At 42.7% G+C, this 22,138-nt stretch overlaps 1 protein-coding gene and 1 non-coding gene across 2 annotated transcripts in view; one reads left to right on the forward strand and one right to left on the reverse strand.

Annotated features, from left to right (window-relative positions):
• Positions 1–10,711: 10,711 nt before the first annotated feature.
• LOC119928074 lies at positions 10,712–10,849 on the reverse strand. The gene has a single exon (XR_005451030.1). It is a non-coding gene; the product is annotated as a small nucleolar RNA SNORA7 (small nucleolar RNA).
• A 926-nt stretch (positions 10,850–11,775) lies between these two features.
• C1QTNF7 (C1q and TNF related 7) overlaps positions 11,776–22,138 on the forward strand; it is a 180,419-nt gene continuing 170,056 nt past the window's right edge. The window contains exon 1 of the mRNA XM_038745415.1: positions 11,776–11,851. The gene's annotated coding sequence lies outside the window, so the exon portion shown is untranslated. The remainder of the gene's footprint in view (positions 11,852–22,138) is intronic.

Consider the following 22,138-nt stretch of genomic DNA (forward strand, 5'->3'; position numbering starts at 1 on the left):
TCTCTGCCACTTGTCTGCTGTGTGGCCTTGGGCAAGTCACGTCACTTCTCTGGGCCTCAGTTACCTCATCTGTAAAATGGGGATTAAGAATGTGAGCCCCATGTGGGTCAGGGACTGTGTCCAACCTGATTAGCTTGTATCCACCCCAGCACTTAGTACAGTGCCTGCCACATAGTAAGTGCTTAACAAATACCACAATTATTCTTATTATAAGGTGAACAGAAATCTGGTCATCTTAGACATGGTGGGATGTAAAGGGGATGAGGGCAGAAGAGGACAGAGAGAGAGAGAGATACAGAGACAGAAAGAGGGGGAAGAGGAAAAGAGAGATGGGGAAAGGGGGGGCAAGGGAGAGGAAAAGGGAGATGGACAGAGAGAGGGGAGAGGGAAAAAGTGAGAAAGAAAGAGAGAGAAGAGAGAAGGTAGGGGATTATTTAAAGGGAGTTAGGAGGAGAAAGTGCAAAAAGACAAACCTGGATGGGAAAGCGATGAGAAAATGGAGAGAGGAAAAGGAAATTAAAGGGGCTGCGATGAAACTCACCTTTTTCCTCCTCCTCCCCTTATGCCTTCTCTTCCTTGTTCTCATGGCTCAGCCCTAACGCTTCAGACATTTTTACTTAACAGAAAGTCTTCATTAGGATAAAAATATATGTCAGTAGAGTCTAGGCTTTTGTCAGTAACAAGGTAGTAAATGTTTGAGATGAACTTCTAGACTCGGAAGAGCAATAGATGTATCAGTTTCCACCTGAAGCGTTTGGAGTTTTAAATAGTAGAGGGCTAAAAAGGAGCAAATCAACATTAAATATATTACCTAGGAGGCCAGTGAGGTATAAGCTCGATGTGGGCAGGGAATATGTCTGTTTATTCTTGAATCATACCTTCCCAAGCGCTTAGTACAATGTTCTGCTCACAGTAAGCACTCAATAAATACGATTGATTGAATGAATTAGGCCAGGGCTATTCAGAGCATGTTACAAAGACCCTTGTGGGGAAACGATACAATTAATCGATGGAATTTATTGAATGCTTGCTGTTTGAAGAGCACTGTTCGGTGCAGTTGGGAGAGTACAGTACAGTAGAGTTGGTAGTTTCATTCCCTGATAAAGCTCACCACATCTCCCAAGGCAATCACCCATGCTAGCAAAAGTGTTGAACCGGATTTGTGAATCTTGCATAACCTTGATCTAGATTCAGAAACTCGAATAAAGTGTCCTCCACAATCGTTCTACATATACTTAGGTACAGAAATAAGTAGATTTCAACTATGTAGTGTGGGGAATGAAAAATTGCCTGGTATTTTAGGTCAGTGAGAGGCTCTTCGGGACACTTCCAGGTGCCTGGTGGAAGAAGAATATCTGCATTAAACCCTTATTTCTACGGGAGAAATCTCAAATGAATGATCTAATAGCACTCAAAAGTTTTCAAACTGTAACCTGAATATCTTCTCATCTGTTCACCACATATGGGAATTAGGAAATAAGAGGTCCCCAGTGCTCTATTGTATATTCTCCAGGTTTTAGTTGCGTAGCAATGTAGAATTTAAATACAATCCCCATCTTGACGTGTTTTTCTTGTAATGGTCTCCATTCTGAACCTTCCATTGTAAACCAGAAGAGAAATTGTCACTTAGCTCAGCAATGAAATGTAGGTATGCGAAAGGTCAAAACAATTAACTAGCTTGATGTATCCAGGCTTAGGATAAACAAAACATTACAATACTGAGAATTCATCTCTGTCAGGGAGAGAATAATGAGGCTATAAAGGGTGACCAAACTGACCTGGGCTGTAATTGGGAGGACTTGTACTTATTATTCCCCAAATGCTTATTCAAAAATATATTTGGCCTCCTTCTTTGGAAGATAAAACCCTTTTAGACATTCAACAGCCAAAGAAATAACAATCAACATGATACTGGTTAAAGTCACCTGCAGTCAGCTGCCTGTACTCTGACAATACTGAAGCTTGATCCAAATTTCACATTTCTATCGCCGTGAAAATATGCTCTGGGATTTACAAAGATACAATCACTAGCCTCAAGTGATTCAGAATGTAAAAGTTGGACAGATGTGGAGAAGTACAGAACAGGCTCGGGGAAATGACTAATCTAAGGATGTGAGCATAGGTGGCCAGACATCCCCATTGGAGGGACTCTCCCACCTTCAGCTAAAAAAAAAAAAAAGAAAGACTGGCTGAGTCTAAATTTAAAATATCTTTTGACATATAATAATAATAATTATAATAATTATTGTATTTGTTAAGCACCTACTATGTGCCAGGTGCTATAATAAGCGCTGGAGTGGAGATGCACAAATTGAGTTGGACACAGTCCTTGTCCTGTGTGGGGCTCACAGTCTTGATCCCCAGTTTACAGATGAGAGAACTGAGGCCCAGAGGAGTGAAGTGACTTGCCCAAGGTCACACAGCAGACCAGTGGCAGAGCCAGAATTAGAACCCATGACCTTGACTCCTGGGCCCATGCTCTATCCACTACGACATATACATTGTTGATTTGTAAACTGAACATCTATCTATTAGACTGTGAGCCCACTGTTGGGTAGGGACTGTCTCTATGTGATGCCAATTTGTACTTCCCAAGCGCTTAGTACAGTGCTCTGCACATAGTAAGCGCTCAATAAATACAATTGATTGATTGATTGATTGATTGGTATTTATTGAGGTCAATGGGAGGACTCGATCCGTCAATCAGTGGTCTTTATTGAGCACTTACCATGTGCACTCAGTCAATCATATTTATTGAGAGCTTATTGTGTCCAGAGCATGGTACTAAATGCTCAGGAGAGTAAAATATAACAATAAACAGACACATTCCCTGCCCACAGTGAGCTTACAGAGAGCACCGCATTAAACACATGGGACTACGCAACACAAAAGAGTTGTAGACACAATCCCTGCCTACAAGGAGCTTACAGTTTACAGAGGAAAGTGACCTCATGAGACAAAAGGAGGTCTATACAGAGCTGCCCCAGGAACTGGGAAGGAAGAGACCCTGGGACAGCCAGTGAGTGGCAGAATCTGTCTGGGGGGGCCATGGCTGGAGGTTCAGTTCATTCATTCATTCATTCATTCATTCATTCAATTATATTTCTTGAGCGCTTGCTGTGTGCAGAGGACTGTTCTAAGTGTTTGGAAAATACAAAACAGTGATAAAAAGAGACAATCCCTGCCCACAACGGGCTTATGGTCTATGGGGTGGGGCGAGACAGACATCAAAACAACATAGGTAGGAAAAGTGGGGAGAATACAGTCACCAATCCATCAGTGGTATTTATTTAATATTTACCAAGTGCTTGGAAAAGTAAAATACATTAGAGTTGGTAGACATGATCCCTGATCAAAAGGAGCTTACAATCTAGAGTGGAAGGCAGATATTAAAATAAATTCCTGATCGGGGAAATGGCAGCGTGTGAGGATATGTACAAAAGTGCTATGGGGCTGAGGGTGGGGTCTAGACTGTGAGCCCGTTGTTGGGTAGGGACCGTCTCTATATGTTGCCGACTTGCACTTCCCAAGTGCTTAGTACAGTGCTCTGCACATAGTAAGCGCTCAATAAATACGATTGAATGAATGAATAATAATTGCGGTATTTGTTAAGTGCTTACTGTGTGTCATGCACTTTACTAAGCGCTGGGGGGGATACAAGCAATTGGGTTGGACATGGTCCCTAGCCCACGTGGGGTTCATAGTCTCAATCCCCATTTTACAAATGAGGGGACTGAGGCCCAGAAAAGTGAAGTTTCTTGCCCAAGGTCACAGAGCAGATAAGTGGCAGAGTTAGGATTAGAACCCATGTCCTCTGACTCCCAAACCCATGTCCTTTCCACTAAGCCATGCTGCTTCTTGGGAAGTGGTCTAGGGAAGTGGTTAAAATCTAGAAAGTTTATAGTCTAGAGAGGAGTTAAAAGGCTAGAGAGGTTGTTACAATCAACCGAGGAATTTACAGTCTTTGGTGGAGTTTTCAGTCTAGAGAGGAGTTTACAGTCTAGATAGGAATTTGCAATCTTAGAAGCAGTGTGCCTTAATGGACAGAACACAGGCCCAGGAGTCAGAAGGCCCTGGGTTCTAATTCCGACTCCACCACATGTCTGCTGTATGACCTTGGGCAAGTCACTTCACTTCTCTAGGCCTCAGTGACCTCATCTGTCAACTGGGAATCAAGAGTGTGAACCCCATGGGGGATAGGGACTGTGTCTAACCTGATTAACTTGCATCTACAACAGGGCTTAAAACAGTGCTTGGCATGTAGTAAACACTTAATTGAGGCTACATGTGGTTAGTGGTGATGAGGAAGGTAATAATAATAATGGCATTTATTAAGCGCTTACTTTGTACAAAGCACTGTTCTAAGCACTGGGGAGGTTACGAGGTGATCAGGTTGTCCCACGGGGCACTCTCAGTTTTAATCCCCACTTTACAGATGAGATAACTGAGGCACAGAGAAGTTACGTGACTTGCCCAAAGTCACACAGCTGACAATTGGCAGAGCTGGGATTCTAACCCATGACCTCTGACTCCAAAGCCCGTGCTCTTTCCACTGAGCCACGCTGCTTCTCTGCAGATGCCACCACAGTGGAATTATGCCAGTTTTAGAGACAAAGAGAAAGTAAAATTAATCAGCCAACATTTTTTTTCCAACCCTGGTGTCACTTTCATAGAAACAAAGGAAGAAATAGACAGACATGCGAAGATACACAGGAAGACACATATAATGTGGCCATAATTTCCTAAAGATATTTGTTTCATTATATTCAAATGAAAAAACCACCCAAACCATGGCAAATGGTTTACCAGTAGTTAAACTGAGATTTCCAGAGTAACCATTTCCATTTCCCTCACTCTGTAGAATCTGCCAAACTAGCTCTCTTCCTCCCTTCAAAGCCCTATTGAGAGCTCACCTCCTCCAGGAGGCCTTCCCAGACTGAGCACCCCCTTTTTTCCTCTCCTCCTCCTCCCCTCCTCATCACTCTCTCCCCCCAACCCTGCCCTCTTCCCCTCCCCACAGCACTTGAGTATATTTGTACATATTTATTACTCTATTAAATATGTGTATATAGCTATAATTCTATTTATTCTGATGGTATTGACACCTGTCTACTTGTTTTGTTGTCTGTCTCCCCCTTCTAGACTGTGAGTCCATTGTTGGGCAGGGGCCATCTCTCTATGTTGCTGATTTGTACTTCCCAAGCGCTTAGTACAGTGCTCTGCCTGCAATAAGTGCTCAATAAATACAATTGAATGAATGAATGAATAACAAATACCATTTAAAAAAAACTAGTGAGGAATTTTCTGTCCAGAAAGGAGCTTGTAGTCTTTGTCCAGAGTTTCCATTTGTAAACAAAGTAGGAGAGAGTAGTAAGGATGAGGAGGAGGCAGTGTCACTTTTGAATAATGCTGCATATTATTCATTCAATCATTCAATCGCATTTATTGAGCGCTTACTGTGTGCAGAGCACTGTGCTAAGCACTTGGGAAGTACAAGTCGGCAACTTATAGAGATGGTCCTTACCCAACAACGGGCTCACAGTCTAGAAGGGGGAGACAGACAACAAAACAAAACTGTAGACAGTTGTCAAAGTCATCAGAACAAATAGAATTTAAGCTATATGCAAATCACTAACAAAATAAATAGAATAGTAAATATGTACAAGTAAAATAGAGTAATAAATCTGTACAAATATATATACAAGTGCTGTGGGGAGGGGAAGGAGGTAGGGAGGGGGGATGGGGAGGAGGAGATGTGAGAAGCACCAGGGTTATGCAGCTCATTACAATTCACATGCTGTCTGGTTGCCACAGAGGGGAGGGCAAGAGAAAATGGGAAAGTGAAATGATTTTAGTGCCGTCAAAACCCAGCCACTATGAAATTTAATGAGACCATAAAGTGCCTGGAACTCCCTGGACCAAAGTACTGCATAAAATACAGGGGACTATTATGAATTAGTGGAATGGAAGGTAAATTTGCAAATCTGAGCAATTAAAAGAAACTTGGACTGAAGTATTGCAAGATGCTGAGGTAGGATATCATACAAATGAGAAAGAGGAAAATAAACACCCCCCAAAATAATGCCAACTTCTAAATAAATGCAATACCTATGCATTTATTCTAGAGATAGTCTTATCCATACCTCTATGCCTAAATAATAATAATAATAATGATGGCATTTATTAAGCGCTTACTATGTGCAAAGCACTGTTCTAAGCACTGGGGCGGTTACAAGGTGATCAGGTTGTCCCACGGGGGGCTCACAGTCTTAATCCCCATTTTACAGATGAGGTAACTGAGGCACAGAGAAGTTAAGTGACTTGCCCAAAGTCACACAGCTGACAATTGGCGGAGCTGGGATTTGAACCCATGACCTCTGACTCCAAAGCCCGTGCTCTTTCCACTGAGCCATGCTGCTATGTTGCTAAATATAGGGACAAGATATTTTAAAAATAAGAGCATATAATTTAAATAAATACTGATAGTGAATAATGGTTGTTTATCTTCCCAAAGTCACTTAAACTTTCATTTAATGCTTACCCTGCTTACACTGAAAATTAGCAGTCTTTTTTTGTTTAAACAGAAGATTTGAGAATCTAACTTCCATTTTCCTTATTTTGTGCACAACAATCTTGACAATAGAATGCAGACTAAAATACAGAGGGAAGTCTTTTTGCAAATCCAGCTTGGTTTAATTACACACTTTGGACTATAGAGTGCTTTAGATAAATGACTTTCATTAAGTGTTTATTATAAGCCATTACTACAATTTTATAGTAATTCTATCCAGACAGTAACATTTCTCTTCCTCTTGTGAATTGGAAAATCTGCAAGTTTGTTTTACTTTTTCTCTCTGAACAACTAACACCTAACCCTTGAACTCCAGTGAAAGCTAAAATCCCCTAAACAACCCTGGTTAGAAATTCTTTTTTTTTTTTTTTTGGTTGGAAAGCAAAATGCGGGGGAGAAGCTGGAAAGATCAATATTCCCATCTTCTTTAAGGAACTGGAATTAGCAGAAAGCCTGAAATATGTTTATTCATTCATTCATTCAATCGTATTTATTGAGCGCTTACTGTGTGCAGAGCACTGTACTAAGCGCTTGGGAAGCACAAGTTGGCAACATATAGAGACGGTCCCTACCCAACAACGGGCTCACAGTCTAGAAGTTTTAAAAGTTTAAAAGTAAATGCAAAATCTAAGAGGGCAGTGAGGCAAACGGTAAAAGAAAAGGGTTTATAAAATTATGGGCACAGGAAATTAACCTGTGTGTTGCTTCTCTAAATCTTCTAACTTTATGTTTGAGAGGAGTATCAATTATGTGTTCTGTGAGGTTGGTGGGCATTTTTTTTACATCAATTGACTGGTTGTGTTTATTGAATGATTATTACCTTCAGAGCACTGTACCGAACATTTGGAAGAGGCCAGTTCAACCGAGTTGGTGGACACATTGTCTGTCCAAAGGAGTTTACAGTCTACGGGGGTGGGGACAGGCTTTAAAATAAATAAATGAACAAATGAATACATAAGTAAATAGTATTTATTGAGAACATACTGTTTGCAGAGCATTGTGCCAAAAGCTTGGAAGAGTACAATACAACAGAGTTGGTAGATATGTTCCCATACATTATGGATATGCACATATGTAACTCTGAGCCTGAGGATGGGGTGAATAACACCTAGAAGGTGTGATGTCATAGAGAAAAATTGTGAGTAACATTTGTGAGCCAGGAACTCTTAGTTTATTATGATTTTTGACAATCTCCTATCACGGTAAGCAGGCAGTCACCTGGCCAATTTAGAAGTCCAAATAGATGGGTTTTACACCTGGATCTTCTGGACCATTGAATGATCTTGAGCAAGTCACTTAATAACTTTAGGCCTCAGTTTTCTCATCTGTAAAATGGGGATAAGACAGACGGTGAGCCCAGTGGCGGGTAGGGACTCTGTCCGACCTGATAACTTTGTATCAGTTCCATAGTAGGTACACGTGGTAAGCACTTAATTAATGCCATAGGAATAAGGATTTGTAAAATGAAGTTGGTAATGTTTATGTATATCATGAATTTTGGAGAAGCTAGCTAAGGATGGAAAAACTGAGAGGATCTCATCGTCTGCTAGGAAGATTATTTTTAATCCCTAAATCACAGAGGACAGTTTAGCAGTTTGAAAACAGGTGCCGTGCTCAGGTGAAAGTGACACTGATTTGTATTCTCTTTCTGCTCTGTCTTAAGTGAGCTTATGCTAGCCATTTAACTCGCTGTCTTTCTGATCTCCAATTATAAAATTGGGTGCATGTTTATGTATGATAATGATAATACTTGCTGAATGTCTGCTGCAGCATTTTGAATCTTACTCTGAAAAATTCATAATCTCTTACTATATATGGTATATCAGAGATTAATATGATGAGGTCTCTGAAGGGCACCTGCAAGCATGGGAGTTGGGGGAAAATATACATTTTCTAAAAATAATAACAATAAAAAATATTAATGATGCTAATGTGGTATTTAAGCACTTACTATGTGCCAGGCACTGTACTAAGCTCTGGGGTGGATAGGAGCTAATTGAGTTGGATACAGTCACTGTCCCACATGGAGCTCACAGTGTTAATAACTTTTACAGATGTGGTAACTGAGGCACAGAAAAGTTAAATGACTTGCCCAAGGTCACATGGTGGACAATTCTAATAGTACCTCTAGGACCAAAATTGAACAAAAATGTTTTGTATGAATTGAGCTTTTACCCCCACAAACTTGGTATGTGGGGGTATGTGGGGGTATTAAGTAAGTGCTTAATAAATGCCGTTATAAAATCTTGCCTGAGGCAAAATCTATGACAGATGCTAAAAATAAAGAAAACTGATGGATCCCCACTTAAAATCGCATCTCCTCCAGGAGGCCTTCCCTGATTCAGCTTTCTTATCCCTTATCTGCTCTCACCTCTGCAATCAATCAGTCAATCGTATTAATCGAGCACTTACTGTGTTCAGGGCACTGTACGAAGCGCTTGGGAGAGTACAACACAAAAATATAATGGACATGCTCCCTGACCACAGTGAGCTTACAGTCTAAAGGGAGAGATAGACATTAATATAAATAAATAAAATTACTCATATGTATATTAGTACTGTGGGGCTGGAGTGGGGGATGAATAAAGAGAGGAAGTCAGGGCAACACGGAAGGGAGCGGGAGAAGAAGAAATGAGGGCTTAGTCAGGGAAGGCCTCTTGGAGGAGATGGACCTTCAGTAAGGCTTTGACGGTCAGGGGAGTAATTGTCTGTTGGATATGAAAAGGGAGAGTGCTCCAGGCCAGAGACAGAGCAAGAGGAAGAGGTTGGTGGCAAGATAGATGAGATCGACATACAGTGAGAAGGTTAACATTAGAGGAGCAATGTCTGTGGGCTGGGTTGTAGTAGGAGAGTAGCAAGTGAGAGGAGAAGCGGCGTGGCTTAGTGGCACCAGCACAACTTGGGAGTTAGAAGTCATGGGTTCTAATCCCAGCTCTGCCACTTGTCAGCTGTGTGACTTTAGGCAAGTCACTTAACTTCTCTGTGCCTCGGTTACCTCACCTGTAAAATGGGGATTAAGACTGTGAGCCCCCCGTGGGACAACCTGATTACCTTGTATCTACCCAAGTGCTTAGAACAGTGCCTGGCACATAGTAAATGCTTAACAAATACCATTACTAGTATTATTAGCATTATTATAGGTGAGGACAAGGTGATTGAGGGCTTTAAATCCAGTGGTAAGGAGTTTCTGTTTGATGCAGAGGTGGATGGACAGCCATTGGAGGCTCTTGAGGAGTGGAGAAACTTGGACTGAACGTTTTTGTAGAAAAATCATCTGGGCAGCAGAGTTAAGTATGAGCTGGAGTGGGGAGGGACAGGAGGCTGGGAGGTCAGCAAGGAGGCTGATAACAGTAATCAAGGTGGGATAAGATAAAATGCTTGGATTAATGCGGAAGCAGTTTGAATGGAGAGGAACGGGAGGATTTTAGCGATGTGAAGATTGAACTGGCAGGATTTCATAAGAGATTGAATAAGAGGGTGAAATGAGAGAGAGGACCCAAGGATAATGCCAAGGTTATGGGCTTGTGAGACAGGAAGGATAGTGGGGCCATCTACAGTGATGGGAAAGGGGGCAGATAGGTTTTTGATGTGAAGATAAGGAGTTCTGTTTTGGACGTGTTAAATTGGAGGTGACGGTGGGATATCCAGGTAGAGATGTCTTAAAGGCAGGAGGAAATGTCAGACTTCAGAGAGGGAGAGAGATCAGGGCTGGAGTTGTAGATTTGAGAATCATCTGCACAGAAGTGGTAGTTGAAGTTATGGGAGCATCTGCATCACCTATACACTTGACTTGTACCTCTTAAGCACTTTGATAACCCAGCCTTTCAGAGCCTATATAAATATATCCTTTTACTCTATCTCCTATTTATTCTTTATTTTAATATCTGTTTCCCACTCTGGAGCATAAGTTCCTTGGTCTTAGCTTACACAGTCAAGTCGTTTTTGACATAGCGACACCACAGACACATCTCTCCCAGAACACCCTGCTCCCCATTGGCAATTGTTCCAGTAGTGTATCCATAGAGTTTTCTTGGTAAAAATACGGAATTGGTTTACCATTGCCTCCTTCAGCACAGTAAACGTGAGCCTCCACCCTTGACTCTCTCCAATGCCACTGCTGCACAGCATGGGCAAGTTTTGACTTGTAACAGATTGCTTTCCACTCGCTAGCCACTGGCCAAGCTAGGAATGGAATGGGTAGGCCTTTGCTTGACTTTCCTTCCCTCAGCTGAGTCTGGTAGAGTGCTGGAAACTCTCCAGGTGTGACCCTGAGAAGGGAAAGTTCCTTAGGGTCAGGGTTAATATCTACCGACTCTATTATATTGCACAATTCCAAGTGCTCTGCACACAATCATCCCTCAGTGAATACCACTGATGTGTCTGTTAATTCTGTTGAATCGTGTTCTCCCAAGCAGTTAGTCCAGTGCTTTGCACATAGTAAGCATGGCTTATTGGAGAGAGCATGGGCCTGGAAGTTAGAAGGACCTGGGTTCTAATCCTGACTCTGCCATAGGTCTGCTGTGTGATCTTGGGGAAGTCACTTAACTTCTCTGTGTCTCAGTTACCTCATTTGTAAAATGGGGATAAGAGTGTGAGCCCCATGTGGGACTGTGTCCATCCTGATTAACTTGTGTCTACCCCAGAGCTTAGAATAATGCTTGGCACATAGTGCTTAAAAAGCATTATTATTATTATCATTAAGCACTCAATAAATATCATTGATTGATTTAGTGATGGTTACTTAATGGTCAAGATATAAAAAAAATTGATATTTGTTAAGCGCTTACTATGTGCCAAGCACTGTTCTAAGCACTGGGGGAGATACAAGGTAATCAGGCTGTCCCACATGGGGCTCCCAGTCTTAATCCCCATTTTCCAGGTGAGGTAACTGAGGCACAGAGAAGTTACCTGACTTTTCCAAAGTCACACTGCTGGTAAGTGGCAGAGCTGGGATTAGAACCCACGACCACTGCCTCCCAAACCTGTGCTCTTTCCACTGAGCCACGCTGCTTCTCTATTAGCCATTTCCTTGTTAAAGTAATGAAACAGTAGTGCTAACAGGTGTTCTTTTGGTTGCTGTTTGATCCAGAAGAACTGGAATTGCTAGACCCAGACCATGGAGCCAGAAACTTGGGCCATGAAATGACTTTCTCACAACCTCTACCCACTAAGACCAGTTGTCCTTCTAATTACAGATGTTTCCTGGGCATCTGAAACCTCTCCAACCCACTGCCTGCTCACCTAGATTCTTTGAAGGTGTCCCCAGAGCAGCAGCACGAGGTGAGAGGGCAACTTGGGGGGCCTAAAGGGCTTAATACCTTCCTTGTCGATGAGGAAGAAGAGCCATCCTGACAACAGGGGCCTTGAGGAGTGCTCCTCTCCCCCACTCCCTGAGTGCCGTATGAATCCTTTAGGTAGGACGGTCATGGGACTACAAATGTAAGGTTAGCACAGCCCCTGGTAAACCTGGCAGAAATGATACTGCCCAAGGAGACTCTCCCTCCCTAGACCAGTTTGACCAACATAGATGCATGCAACATCTTCAGAGATATTGCTGGCTGACTTAAAGCCCTTCTCAGCTTGAAAAATCAAACCTTTCATCTGCCAATTATGGAAAATTTACCTGGAGGAGAAAATGCTGACTCTTCCTCATTGGCTTTGAGAAGCAGTGTGGCCTAGGGGAAGAAGCGCAGGTTTGGAAGACATGGTCTCCAATCCCTGCTCTGCCACCTGCCTGCTGTGTGATCTTGGGCAAGTCAGTTAACTTCTCAGTGCCTCAGTTTCCTCATCTGTAAAATGAAGATTCAATATCTGTTATTCCTCCTACTTAGAATGTGAGCCCCATGTGGGACAGGGACTGTGTCCAATCTAATTCAGCATGGCATAGTGCATAGAGCAAGGGCCTGGATGTCAGAAGGTCATGGGTTCTAATCCCGGCTCTGCCACTTTTCTGCTGGATGACCTTGCCCACTTCTCTGGGCCTCAGTTACCTCATCTGTGAAATGTGGATTGAAATTGTGAGCCCCATGTAGGATAGGTACTGTGTCCAACCCAATTTACATGTGTCCACCCCAGCACTTAGTACAGTGCCTGGCACACAGTAGGTGCTTAACAAATACCACAATCATCATAATAAAAATTATTACTATCTGCCCGATTGCATAGTATAGTGCTTGGTATATAGTAAGCACTTACCCACTTATTATTATTAATATTATTGTTTTTATTATTACTACTACTACTGCCTGTCACACACAAGATGCCCATAGCAGGGCAGAGTTCCAGGATGCCAGATCTCTGGATTAGGTGTTGGACATATCACCAGAATTAGGCTCAGCCCCATCCCTGCAGAGAAGCTGCATATGGTCTAGTGAAGTGAGCACGGGCCTGGGGCTCAAGAGGCCAGGGTTCTTACCTTAGCTTGGCCACTTACCTGCTGTGAGAACTTGCACAAATTACTACTCCTTTGTACCTCAATTTCCTCATTGTAAGATGTGAATTAAATAGTTGTTCTCCCTTCCCCTTAGGCAATTACTCTCTCCACCTTCAAAGCATTATTGAAGGCACATCTCTTTCAAGGAGCCTTCCCTGACAGCCCTCCTTTCCTCTTCTCCCACTCCCTTCCAAGTCACTCTGACTTGCTCCCTTTATTCATCCCCACTTCCAGTCCCACAGTAGGTATATATATATATATATATATATATGCAATTTATTCATTTTTATTAATGTCTGTCTCCTCCTCTAGACTGTACACTCATTGCAGGCAGGGAATGTGTCTGTTTATTGCTAAATTGTAATCTCCCAAGCACTTAGTACAGGGCTCTGCACTCCGTAAGTGCTCACTAAGTACAAATGACTGACTGACTGACCTTCAGCCCTATGGGAAACAGGAAATGTGTCTGACCTAATTATCCTGTATCCAGTCCAGTTCTTGGAACAGTGTTTGAACATAATAAGTGCTAAACAAATATTATTATTATTATCATCATTATTATTTTCAGAAAGTGCTAAAAGTATGGATCACTCTAAAGACCACTGAACACCTGCGGACATTTTCCTGTGGGTAGTCCAGGCCTGAATCTATCACCCACTCTATCAGAGCAAAAAGGATTGCAGTATTTCGTGAACTCAGAACTGTCTTCACATCAAGCAAAAGCCTTGGATTTACTTTTATTGGCCAAACACTCCTTCTCCAATCCTCATTGGCCGGAGAGCTCCTCCTATCCTTTGAGAAGTTAGTCACCTTGGAGCTAACACCAAGATGAGCCTCTTGCTGTTGAAAGAGAAATTCCTGAATCCCTGAATAGCCTCCTAAAGCCTCCCCACACAAACAAACCCAAATTGTCACTGGCTTCCAGCCGAGGCACACACAGAGCCGAGGGAGGAATGAATGCCTGCTTAAAAGGGGAAGCAGAACTGAGCCAAAGCGATGAGGTCTGCATCCATTTAAGGGGCCGTAGCCGCATTTCCTGCAGGGACTTTCTCCTCAGATGGAGAATGATGGTTTTTGCTACTCCTCGGACATGGGGGATTTTTCCCAGCAAGGCAGTGCAACCCAATGACACCACTGGCCCTCCAAAGAATTGGAGTCTGTCTGCCAGACTGCACTCAACTAAAGGTATATGGATATAGCAGATATAGCAGAGCCACCCAAACCCATTCTGATATTACTGCAATATATATAAATACATATATATATATATATATATATATATATATATATTATTTCTGGTATTTGTTCAATCATTACAAAGTATTTATTGAGCCCTTACAGTGTGCAGAGCACTGTACTAAGCACTTGGGAGAGTATAATACAACAATGAACAGACACAATCCCTGCCCACAATGAGCTTACAGTCTAGAGTGGGTGAAATGGACATTAAATAAATAAATTATGGATATGTACATAAGTGCTGTGGGGCTGGGAGGAGGGGAGAACAAAGGGAGTAAGTCAAGGTGATGCAGAAGGGAGTGGGAGAAGAGGAAATGAGGACTTAGTTGAGAAAGACCTCTTGGAGGAGATGTGCCTTCAATAAGGTTTGAAGTGGGGGAGAGTAATTGTCTGTCAGATTTGAGGAAGGAGGGTGTTCCAGGACAGAGGTAGGATGTGGGCCAGGGGTCAGAGGTGGGATACATGAGATGGAGGTACAGTGTGAAGGTTAGCAATATAGGAGTAATAGAGGAGTGAAGAGTTTGGGCTGGGTTGTAGTAAGAGAGTAGGGAGGTGAAGTAGGAGGGGGCAAGGTGCTTGAGTGATTTAAAGCCAATGGTGAGGAGTTTTTGTTTTATGAGGAGGTAGATGGGCAACCACTGGAGTTTTTTGAGAAGTGGGTAGACATGTCCTGAACATTTTTCTAGAAAAATGATGTAATAATAATAATAATGGCATTTATTAAGCGCTTACTATGTGCAAAGCACTGTTCTAAGCACTGGGGAGTTTACAAGGTGATCAGGCTGTCCCACGTGGGGCTCACAGTTTTAATCCCCATTTTCCAGATGAGGTAATAACTGAGGCACTGAGAAGTTAATTGACTTACCCAAGGTCACACAGCTGACAAGTGGCAGGGGCGGGATTTGAACTGATGACCTCTGACTCCAAAGCCCGTGGTCTTTCCACTGAGCCACGCTGCTTCCCTAGTAGGCAGCAGAGTGAAGTATGGACTGGAGTGGGGTGAGAAAGGTGGCTGGGTGGGCAGCAAGGAGGTTGATGTAGTAATCCAGGCAGGATAGGATGAGTGATTTTGTTAAAGCGGTAGCAGTTTGGCTGGAGAGGAAAGTGTGGATTTTAGTGATGTTGTGAAGGTGGGACCGGCAGGATTTAGTGATGGATTGAATATGTGGGTTGAATGAGAGAGAGGAGTTAAGGATAATGCCAAGGTTATGGGCTTGTGAGACAGAAAGGATGGTGGTGCCATCTACAGTGATGGGAAAGTCAGGGGGAGGACAGGGTTTTGATGGGAAGATAAGGAGCTCTGTTTTGGACATGTTAAGCTTGAGGTGATGGGAGAACACCCAGGTAGAGATGTCTTGAAGGTGAGAGGAAATGTGAGACTGGAGAGAGGGAGCCAGATTAGGGCTGGATATGTAGATTTGGGTATCATCCCCATTAAGGAGGTAGTTGAAGCCATGGGAGCAAACGCATCCTCCAAGGGAGTGGGTGTAGATGGAGAATGGAAGGGGACCCAGAACTGAACCCTGAGGGACCTCACAATTAGAGGCTGGGAGGTGAAGGAGGAGTCCGCGAAGGAGAGTGAGAATGAACGGCCAGAAAGATAAGAAGAGAACTTGGAGAGGAAAGAGTCAGTGAAGCCAAAGTTGGATAATATTTCCTGGAGAAGGAAGTGGTCCACAGTGTTGAAAGCAGCTGAGCAGTCGAGGAGGATTAGGATGGAGAAGAGGTCATTGGATTTGACAAGGAGATGATTGATGCCATTTGAGAGGGCGTATCCTATGGAGTTAAAGGAATGGTAGTCAGATTGGAGGGGTTCAAGGAGAGAACTGGAGGAGAGGAATTTGAGATAGAGAGTGTAAACAACTCAGTAAAGGAGTTCAGAGAGGAATGGTAGGAGGGAGATGGGGCAATATCCAGAGGGTACTTACTATGTTCCAGGCACTGTTTAAACACTGGGGTAAATGCTAGCTAATCAGGTTGGACGTAATCTCTGTACCACATGGGGCTCACGGTTTCAATCCCCATTTTACAGATGAAGTGACTGAGGCACACAGAAGATACCGCAAAGCAAGCAATACTTAAATTATACCACTACTAAATGGATATGTCTAATTTCCAACTGTCTAGTCTTTCCCAATGCTTAGTGCATTGTCCTGCACACAGAAAAGTGATTAAAAATACTACTACTACTACTACTACTACTACTACTACTACTACTACTACTACTACTGGAAACAGCATGACCTAGTGGAGAGAACATGGGGCTGAGAATCAGAAGGACTTGGGCTCTATTCACTGTTCCACCACTTATCTGCTGTGTGACCTTAGGCAAGTCACCTCACTTCTCTGGGCTCCACTTACCTCATCTATAAAAATGGGGATTGAGACTGTGAGCCTATAATAAGTAGCAAATACCATAATTATTATTACTACTTTTTTTTATGTGAGGCACAGACACTGAGAGAGGTTGCCAGCTAAAGGAGTAGATAGTAGCTGTAGGTTTTCAGACAATCAGTCAATCAATCCATCAATCAGTGGTATTCATTGAGCACTTATTATATGCAGAGCACTGTACTAAGCACTTTGGAGAGGACAATACAACAGAATTAGTAAACAGGTTCCCTGCCCATAACAAGTTTACAGTCTAGAGGATACAAAAGAGGTGAAATGGGGTGAATTGACATAGCTATAATAATCCATTAATCAATGGTATTTATTAAGTACTTACTATATGTGGAGCACTCTTCTAAACTCTTGGGAGAGTACAATACAACAGAATTAGCAGTCATCTTCTCTGCACACGTGAGATGACACTCGGAAGAAAGAGCTTTCTCTGCTGCTTCCCTTTTCTAACAGTTTCCAACTGTGGTTCAGTAGCATCTGTTGCTATAACACAAAGGTCCAGCTATGTAGGGAAAGAGAGCAGGGTTGAGTGCTTACTCGGGGATCTGCACACAGCAAGTGCTCAATAAAGTACCCCTAAATGATTTGCTCAAAAATCAAAAGGAGCAGAGAAGTTGTAACCAGAGGTGGAGGAAGGAGAGGGAGGATGGAGGCAAGATCCGGATAATCAGCCTGATCATCTGGAAGGGTGCTGAGGGGACTATCCCTGCTGTAAACCCCCAGAAGGTTCTCACTCCAGGGGTGAGAAAGGTGGGGAAGAGGTAGCCCTGCTTCTGGCCCTGGCCTGGGCCTTTTTCTGGCCCATGAACATCTGCACTGCCAATGGAAGGCCAGACAAGACAGGGCCTTGGCTGCTTTGGCACCTCAGTTACCTCATCTGGAAAATGGGGAGACTGTGAGCCCCACGTGGGACAGGGACTGTGTCCAACCCGATTTGCTTGTATCCACCCCAGTGCTTAGTACAGTGTCTGGCACATAGTAAGTGATTTATCATTATTATTATTATTTTTATTTTTATTTTTATTATTACCTCCTGCCTTCCCAGGACCTGAAGCAATCAATGGTGGGACCATTGCTCCAGGAAAACAGCTTGGCCTAGTGGAAAGTCCACTGGCCTGGGAGTAAGAAGGACCTGGGTTCTAATCTTGGCTCTGCCCCTTGCCTGTTGTGTACTCTTGGGCAAGTCACTTCTCTGTGTCTCAGTTACCTTATCTGTAAAAGGGGGATTAACACTGTGAGCCCCATGTGGAACATGGACTGTGTCCAAACTGATTAGCTCATCAGTCAGTCAATCGTATTTATGGAGTGCTTACTCTGTGCAGAGCACTGTACTAAGAGCTTGAGAGAGTATGATATGAGACGTATTCCATGCCCACAGTGAAATTAGCTTGTATCTACCCTAGCATTTAGTAAAGTGCCTTTATAAATGCTTTATAAATACCATAAAAAAATCAATGAATTAATCAGTGGCTTTTAATGAACACTGTGCAAAGCTCTATACTAAGCACCTAACCTTCTTCTAGTGTCTCAGTTTCCTCATGGGAAGTAGGGATTAAAATAAACTCATTTTGAGCACAGAACATGTCTTCCAACGCTGGTATAGTGTACTCTCCCAAATATGTAGTACAATGCTCTGCACACAGTAAGAACTCCACAAATAATAATTGTGGTATTTGTCGAGTGCTTGCTATGTGCCAGGCACTGTACTAAGAACTGGGGTGGATGCAAGCAAATAGGGTTGGACACAGTCCCTGTCCCACATGGGGTTCACAGTGTTAATCTCTATTTTACAAATGAGGTAACTGAGGCAGAAGAAGTGAAGTGACTTTCCCCAGGTCACACAGCAGACACAGGGCAGAACTGAGATTAGAACCCAGATCCTTCTGACTCAAATGTCCGTGCTGTATCCACTAGGCCACAATCGATTGACCTGTTCAATCGTATTCGCCCCCTTCTAGACTGTGAGCCCGCTGTTGAGTAGGGACTGTCTCTATATGTTGCCAACTTGTACTTCCCAAGTGCTTAGTATAGTGCTCTGCACACAGTAAGCGCTCAATAAATACAATTGAATGAATGAATGAATGTTTTCCCTCCCATTTAGACAGTGAGCCCTATGTGGGAGAGTGATTGTGTTTAACCTGATTATCTTTTATCTACCTCAGTGCTCACTAGAGTGCTATGCATATAACAAAGACCGTGAGCCCCACGTGGGACAACCTGATCACCTTGTAAATTCCCCAGTGCTTAGTACAGTGCTTTGCACATAGTAAGTGCTTAATAAATGCCATTATTATTATAAAGGCTAAACAAATGTTGTTATTATTATTATTATTATTTTTGTGAGACCTGAGGAATGTTTGGTTTCTTACTGGGTTCTGACTTTTCTTTTGGCACCTGCTCTTGAGAAACACCTAGTAAATCCTTTGAATGCAAGGAGCCATGTTCAGAGTGTTTCTCCAGGGTATACGGACCTACTTTTTCAAGACTATTCATTATTCAGACAAGACTCTATGAAGAAAATTGGGAGAAAATTCACCAGCCAGCTTAACTGAACAAATCTTGGTCATGCTTCATTAGGATAATTGGCTTCATGGTATTCTTAGATCTTGTACAACACTTCATTAGGAGAAGACGTCTCAGACATATCATTTCTCCCCTCTGCCCTTGAGTGGGGGGTCAGAGACTTTATTCCTTTCCAAAGCCGCAAAATGGAGACTTGGATTATGTTGGCAATAGGCACCCATGAGGTCAGTGGCAGAGCTGGGTTGAGGCCCTGTTCCTGGATCTCCTTGTGTTCCCCTTTCCAAGGATGGAAAAGCCCGTGGAGGAGCAGGAAAGACAGGGATTCTATTGTAATTCCGTGAAGGAGGACTAGGCCCAAGGTCAGTTTGTCCTAATGCATCTCAGCCTCAACCACTGATGTAAACAATTCCATGGGAGTCAGAGGTCATGGGTTCTAATCCTGCCTCCGCTACTTGTCAGCTGTGTCATTGTGGGTGAGTCACTTAACTTCTCTGTGCCTCAATTACCTCATCTGTAAAATGAGGATTAAGACCGTGCACCCCATGTGGAACACCTGATTACCTTGTATCTACGCCAGCGCTTAGAACAGTGCTTGGCACATAGTAAGTGCTTCACAAATACCATCATTATCGTTATTATTATTCCATGCCAAAGAAGCATTCAAATGACCTGTAATTTGAGGGAATCTTTTGTGATTTTTTTAAGCGTTATCTTATTTATTTCCATAAAAAGATGGAAAACTATTCTTCAGGAACATGAAGAGTTAACTCACCAATAGTGGCTGCTTTGTTTTTTTTCTTCCCAGTCCTGCTTCTATGTTGTTTTTTCTTGAACTTTTTTTCTCCTCGGGAAGCAGAGTATATAACTGGTGGAAAGAGCGTGAGCCTCTGAGTCCACAGAAATGGACTCTAATCCCACCTCTGCCACTTGCCTGCTGAGTAACTTTGAGCAAGTCAACTTCTCTGTGCTTCTGTTTCCTCATCTGTAAAATGGAGATGAAATACCTCTTGCCCCTCCCGCTTAGACTGTGAGTCACATGTGGAGCAAGGATTGGTCTCGATCTGCTTCGTACCTACTGCAGTGTTTAGTAGAGTGCTTCTCACAGAGAAAGTGTTTAATAATGATAATGGTGGCATTTGTTACAAATATCACCATCAGTGGTAATTGCTACAAATAATCTCCAAAAATGGTTTTTATTGAGTGCTTTCTGTGTGCAGAGCACTGAAATAAGCACTTAAATATTGTACTTAACAGTTGGTTATTACCTAAGTAGTAGAGAGAGCAAGGGCCCGGGAGTCAGAAGGTCATGGGTTCAAATTCCAACTCCTCCACTTGTCTGCTGTGTGACTTTGGGCAAATCACTTCTCTTCTCTGGCCCTCAGTTCCCTCAGCTGTAAAATGGGGATTAAGACTGTGAGCCCTATGTAGGACAGGGACTTTGTCCAACCCTATTGGCTTGTATCTACCCCAAAGCTTATAACAGTGTCTGACACATAGTAAGAGCTTAACAAATACCATCCTTATTAATTTTATTTTGTTAATATGTTTTGTTTTGTTCTCTGTCTCCCCCTTCTAGACTGTGAGGTCACTGTTGGGTAGGGACCATCTGTATATGTTGTCGACTTGTACTTCCCAAGCGCTTAGTACAGTGCTCTGCACACAATAAGCGCTCAGTAAATACGATTGAATGAACTGAAGTCCCAAGTCCCTTTCTTAGGCTCCAACATCTGGAGCCTCCATTCAGAGCCTTCGTTCTTTTCCACTCCCTTCTGTGTCACCCTGCTCCATCTGTTCCCTTTATTCACCTCAGCCTCACTGCACTTTTGTACAAATCCATAATTTATTATTCATTCAATCATCTTAACATGTTAACTATTAATTTATATTCATGTCTGTCCCCCCCACTAGACTGTAAGCTCCTTGTGGGCAGGAAATATGTTAACCATATTCATTCAATCATATTTTTTGAGAGCTTACTGAATACAGAGCACTGTACTAAGCACTTGGAAAGTACAATTCAGCAACAAGTAGAGACAGTCCGTGCCCAACAATGGGTTCACAGTCTAGAAGAGGTGAGACAGGCATCAAAACAAGTAATCAGGTGTCAATAGCATCAATATAAATAAATAGACATGCATATATACACATCATTAATAAAATGATAGAATAATAAATATGTACATATATACACAAGTGCTGTGGGATGTTGAGGGGGGTAGAGCAGAAGGAGTGAGTGGGACAATGGGGAGGGGAGGAGGAGCAGAGGAAAAGGAGACCCTGTACACAGTAGGCACTCCATAAATATGAGTAATCAATTGATGTATTCCTTACAGAAAGGTTAGACAGATATAAATGCCATCTGTTCTCTCAATCAATCAATCAATCAGTGCTTTTTCTGTTGGCATACTGTGGGCAAAGCACTGTACTAATAGCTTGGGGAAATAGAATATAACAGAGTTAGTAGATGAAATCCCTACCCACAAGGAGCTTACGGTCCATTCAGTCTCTCATGATTATCTTCACCAACTGGTCCAGCATATGTTCTTTCAGTTGGAAATCCAAGCATTTGACCAGCCTGAGCTATATGTCCACAGCAGTAACATGATATTAGCCCCTTTGTCTGCATCTTGGGATTTCCTCCAAAGCCACTGAAGACCAGATCAGAAAGCCCTGGACACCAACTTCAGAGGGGAAAAAAACATCATAATCATCATTATTTTTTTTTTAAACCAGAGAGCTCCATTTCTTCCTGCCAACAGAACAATTGCTTACAGATTCTCATCACATAAAATAGATTGCAGTTTGATTCCCAGCTCGGCCATTTGGGGTGAAAATAATCACATCGGAGGGACGGCATTGACTGAAGCCTGCTGAATCTCAGAACCGTTCACCCAGAGACAGGAATTAAATCCATCACCAACAGCCCGCAGCTGTACACAAAATGAGAGGATTAAAATCATGATTACAAA

Source organism: Tachyglossus aculeatus, chromosome 4, assembly GCF_015852505.1.
Source record: "Tachyglossus aculeatus isolate mTacAcu1 chromosome 4, mTacAcu1.pri, whole genome shotgun sequence".
Taxonomy (NCBI): Eukaryota; Metazoa; Chordata; class Mammalia; order Monotremata; family Tachyglossidae; genus Tachyglossus; species Tachyglossus aculeatus.